A 6,142-nucleotide genomic window follows, 5' to 3' on the forward strand; every position below is an offset into this window, starting at 1 on the left:
GTGGGGGGGAAGGTCAGGAGTCAGACCACAGCCTCTCTCCCTGATCTGGGGGCAGGATCAGCTGCGGGAATCGGATGGTGGCTCTGGATTAGGGACGGTATGATGTACTTAGAGGGCTGGAGATGGACCTGCAGTCACCAGGTTCAGAGGACTGTCCTGTGTTAAATTACCGGCTGTCACACCCCGACATCTCTTGGTGAGACAGCGTCCGTCACACGTGAGGGTGTGCCGCATTAGAATGCTGGGATCATAGCCTGATTTGATTAGGGATGATCTGAGGCAGGAGGCACCTGGAACCAAACAGCAGGTATCTTCCTAGCGCTTGGCAAAATCAGTACTGGGTATTAAACTGTCAGTAAAACACTGGAGCACCAATAACAATCTTTGCTCCCCACTCACTCCTCCCTACTGACCAAAGTGTTTGCTTTAGCGGAACCCCGTTCTCTGTGCTTAGGGATGGACGTCTTGACAACCCTCTTATGGAAGGTCTGATATCCCAATCTGCTAAGAAATGCACAGCAGCCTCTTTGTTATGGAGGGTTAATGCCAGAGCACAGCAGCCAAATTAAATCCTGGTGTCCTCACCTCATCTCCTTACTCCACCAACCAGGCACATGCTGAATTTCTGCTCCCCTCCCTGTCTAGGATGGTGGTGAAGAGTTGCACTCTCATCCCCGCTAAGTCTGCAAGAGGTGCCAGCCCTGACCCTCTGGAGACCGTTCTTCTCCATGTGTGCTTTTTGGATGAAATCTTGTCAGATCACCGACAGCCCCAAACGGCAACTGGAAAAATCATTACCGGATTAGATGACTGATCTGCAGAGGCTGATGGGTTCAGCATGTGTGGTTCCGGAAGTCATCCATAAGGTAAAAGGCTCAGATGGTGACACTAATCATGCCCTCTCAAAGGCCTGCAAGTGCATCCCACATCCTTAGGATTTATATCTTGCACTCACATGCTTCCCAGCTCCGCTGATCCTACTGACAGCTGCTGAGACAGGTTATTGCCTATTAGTGTCTCCCTTACCAGCAAGGCCAGCACTGTTCCTCAGGCTTCCTTTGGAGCAGGGAAACTGAAAAGAAACGAGTGACTAAATGGATTTGCACTCCTAGAATTTGCACTCCCAAAAACTCTCCCCACCAAAATGTGAAATGAAGGAACCTATCAGCATTGGAGCCAAGTTCAGGGGGAGCTTTCAGAGGCACTTAAGTTCTCAGGCCTCCTCACTGTAGCCTTCTAATGCCCTGTTGTAGCTAATTGCTATGTTCTAACCCTAAGCCAACCTCAGCCTTGTCCAGACTAGACTTCCGAACATTTCTCATCCTTGCTGCCACCTCTTCAACTCTGCTGGAAGTAGCAATGGAGTAGCCAAGTTGCAGGTAGCCACCCGAGTTTTTACCGCCAAATTCCCTAGATCTGATCTGAGCAAGGTTAAGTGGCACAATGGTGAAACTCTCAACTCCCTGTTTACACTGGGGATCCCACTACTACCACCACTAGCAGAGTTGCATCAGTATTAGCTATGGAGAGGGGAAAGGATTAGTTGGGTTGATGTAGCCATGGAGAATGATGTGCTGCTTTCCACTGGGTTGCTGTTCTGGTCTTTAGCAGCAGGGGGATTTTTTCCAACTGCTTCTTGGCCCCGTTAATTCAGCACTGCTACCACATTCAGTGGGTTGTACCCACTAAAGGGCCTTAGCCAAAGCCTGCTGATGCTAATGGGAATCTTTCCATTGACTTCAGTGGGCTTTGGATAAGGTCCAAAATGCATCAGTAGCATGAACGTCTTTGAAGGGTGGGGAATGTGAGCTCAAGTGTGATTGCTAGTTCACCATCACACACACGTACTGGGGAATACTCTTGTTGATCAGTAATGCCAGCCAGATGATGGAGAAGTGACCCTGCAGAGAGTAAAAACACCAACAAAAAACCCAGGGCCCTCTTCTGTTAGAGAAAAGAAGAAGTGAGATATCCAGGCCAGCACCAGGTGCATGGTCGAGGGCTCAGTCCAGCCTTGTTTGCTCCAGTCTTCTTTGATGACAAAGGTGAAATCAGCACCAGAACTATAGCAGTAATGACATTCTGTCCTTCCTCTCCAGGGGCAAAGCTAGCTAGAGCCTTTTAGCAATAGCTTGACATGTTAGTGGAAAGCTGCAGAGTTTTTCTCTAGACTGAGAAAACGTGCAGCCCAAGCGAAGGAGGGAATTCTCACCAGCTGGGCCTCCTGCCCATGAGTTTGAGGTGCTCATTGTAAATTGTGCAGTGTTTTTCTTTCCTGTACCACTTCAGCTGCTTACATTGATTCTATTAAGTTTAGACCCAGCGGTGACCTCACCAAGCCAAACTAATTAGCCTGGGAGGGCTCTGCTCTTACAGCCATGGGTGCCAGGACAGAACAGGGCTCAACAGAGGAGTCACTGGATGAAAATCTTTGGCCTGCGCTATACAGGCAGTGGGACTAGATGATCAGCTGGTCCCTTCTGGCCTTAAACTCTAGCAATAGACATATGAGCCCCCAGTTAGCTAGCTGGCCCTGAACTCTGATCGTTAACCCCAGAAAGAATTGTACATCCTACTCCCATTTAACATCAGATCTGCTTTCCTTCTGCTTGGGGTGGGGATGGGGGCTGATCCAGTGCTCTAGAAATCAGTATGAGCTAGGATTTGAACTTCAATCAATCCCAATCAAGTGCCACAAGACCACCCTTCCTCCCCTGTTATGACAACAGACCAAAAGGAGGCAAAGTTTAATAAATAGGTTGAGAGTTAAATGATAACTAACTATTGAAAGCAGGCAACAGTACAATTTAAAAAAGAAACAGAGAATCATCCAAATATCAAAAACCAAATAACAATTACTTTTTTTTAAAAAAAGTTAGCATTTAACAGAACAAAGCCAAATAATGAATAATGGCAAAAAAGGGGGAACAATTGCAGTAGTTTATATATATTTTTTTAAATTAACCTAACAAGACCTGTGTCTGTGACCACCCTAAACACTTTAACAGATTCATGTGTTCCAAGGCCCGAAGGAACCACTGTGATCATCTGGTCTGGATCATCCTGGATAACATAAGCCATACACTCGACACTGTCTTCCTTTCCCCAACCATCATCTGTTTTTTGCCCTTCTAGGTTGTGTAAGCTCCCTGAAGGCTTTCTGTAGGTACATACAGTACCTAGTATGTGTTGGAGGTTACTCTAATATAAATGGTGGTTTGAGCCACCATTTATATTAGAGTAACCCCCAACACATACTATTAAACATAAATTGTCTTTAAACCCAGAAAAATTCTTCCTCTGAAGCAGCTGAGAATGTCTAAGCCCCTTATGTGGCTTGAATCTCTGTCCAAGGTCCTCCTTCATTTACTTCATAGGGCAGAGTATGCCCCTAGAAAGGATGGGCACCTGCATTCTAATCCTGCTACAGTTTTCTTGGTCATTCTTGGACATGTAGACCAGTTTTCTTATGAAGGAGAGCAATGCCATCTGGTGGTGAAAATGTGTATTTAAAGAGCCACCATTTGAGTTCCATCAGCAGGATCTCAGCATTTGGAATTAATATTTAGTCAAGCAACACTAACCACATTTTTGTATCTCCCTCCCTTCAGCTTAACTCCTCCACCTTGTCTATTTCTGCATCATTTCCTTCTACCCTGCCTGCTTCTCAGTGAAAAACTTGTCCTACAGCCACAGAATCAGGGTCTTAATCTCCTTCATTTTAGCTGGGAGCACTTACACTTTATTTGCTGTCATAGGAAATGCTCAAATAAATTGTAAATAAATAAATAAATAAATAATGCTCAAATAAATTGGTTAGTCTCTAAGGTGCCACAAGTACTCCTTTTCTTTTTGCGAATACAGACTAACACGGCTGTTACTCTGAAACCTGTCATAGGAATGTTACTGATTACCCAACTGGCCTAAATTTCATTTAGGACTTGGTGGTTATTTTGTATGTATTGACACACATGGCTGACAGCTTTCGGTCTAAGCACTGACTCGTCTGATTTTGTATTTCTCTATAAGACTATATAGCAACTCACACAAGTGTAAAAGGAAACAAATAATGGTATTATTTCCCCGCAGGTTTCCCCTGATCCAGGCCAGAGGAAGAAGGAACTATTTAACATTCCAAGTACTCATGTCCTCCTTTTAACCACTAGGCACTGGGTGTATCTGCAGCACCTGCTACCCTTCATATAGCTTATCTGGAAAGCCTAATTCCGGTACTCAAGGGATAATGGTATGCGAATGTTCATCACTTTGATTTGAAATGGTCATTTAGGACCTGAGCCAAAGCCAGCTGAAGTCAATGGAAAGACTCTCATTGACTTCAATGGGCTTTGGATCAGGCCTTTAAAGGTGTGAATGAATAAAAACATTAATTGGACTGTGTTTTTCTTTTTTCATCATGAAATAGCTGTTACTCCATAATGAGGGCTGTTTGTTTTTGGTTTTTATTTAATTTTTCTCAGGAATTTATCTGTGTTTATTACTACTACAACAAAAACAGGTGAAAATCGGTGCATAAAACTGTTAATTTTTCTGGGTAAATATCGGGGTTTATTTTGGTGGATGGAAGGACAGGGAAAACATATTTAGTAGATTAAATTTTTGGTGAATGGAATTCAGTGTGGTTTGCTGCAGAACTAAAACAGAACTCAAAGCACAATGCCACCTCGGAGTTAAAGAAAACAATACATCTCTAAGCCCCAAATAAAACTTTTAATTTGAATAAACAGTTTACTGTGGTAGACTTAGAACCATTATCCTCTATATTTACATTTAATAATTGAGCCACATCATTTGCAGCACAACTTCATCCTTTTCTCCTGTTTTTTTTTTAAACTTTCAAATACTTCCTTGTGTTCTGAAATATATTCTGACAGATTTTCATTTTCTTCCAATTTTAGTGTGTCAAATCTTTAAACCGTTATCTGCTAACAGCTTGAAATGTGTACGTGGTGGGTGTGAGATTCACCAGAACGTTCAGATGCACATGCACTTCAGAGCTTGCAAGCATGCCTGTTTATTGTGTGTCTCTTCTAGACTAATACATCGCCTTACTTCAACAGGCAGCTTTGCATATACACACAGACTAATGTATTATTGTAATACATGTATATCATGCAATGTATTGTATTTTCCTAATAGAACAAGTTATTTTTTAATATATTTGAATGACACAAAAGTAGGGTGAAATCGGTGAAAAAAACAAATAATACCTTTTGTAAAACCCAGGTTTTTTTGGTAAAAATCTGTTCAAACTGAAAACATAGGGGCTTATCCATCCATTCTACATGCATGAGAGTCAAGTGTCCAAGGGAACCTCTCTGCGTGACCCCACCAATTGCAGGTTTGACCTTACTCAGAAGGACTTCGGTCCAAGGAATATAGCACGTGAATTACCAGATGCATTGACACAGTGTGAGGGCAGCTCCTAGAAGGAGGAGGTTCTTATTTTCAGTTTTTACAGATTTAAACAAGATTATGGACACACACATTGCTTGATAGTCATACAAGTCTGTTGCTTTGTAAATGTTGAAAAATCGTGTTCTGAAATGGCCATGGACCTGATACAAAACCCACTGAAACTGATGGGAATCATTCCATTGACTGCAGCGAGTTTGGATCCAGTCCTATATGAGTGATACCTTGCACTTACAGTGTATAATGCCTTTCACTCAATTTGCTCCAAACAATCTACCAATGTAATTATCCCCATTTTATGGATAGGGAAACTGAGCCAAAGATAGGTAAGGTGACTTGCCCAAGGCTACAGAGTTAATCAGTGACAGAACCGATAGCAGAACTCAGGTCTTTGGGCTCCCAATGTTCTGTTCTAATAGACAACTCTATCATCCCATAATTGTTTTCAGAATCTGATTAAAAATAAATTCTTAATTTCAAAGTGTCTAGATATCTATACTTGTTATGCAGAGGAAGCTTGCATAAGAACTTCCTTTGTTCTAGTTAGTGCTCGATGTCTCTTGCTTTCATGATCATAGTCCTGCAAAACCTTTTAAATCTGTCTTTAAAAATAATCAGAAACCACTTGGTTGATGATGGTTTGTTTTTTTCCTGAATATGTTTAAAACATAAAAGACAATGAGCAAGACCATCAGGTAGCGTAAATCTG

Source organism: Lepidochelys olivacea, assembly GCF_965140295.1.
Source record: "Lepidochelys olivacea isolate rLepOli2 genome assembly, chromosome: 8".
Classification (NCBI taxonomy): Eukaryota; Metazoa; Chordata; order Testudines; family Cheloniidae; genus Lepidochelys; species Lepidochelys olivacea.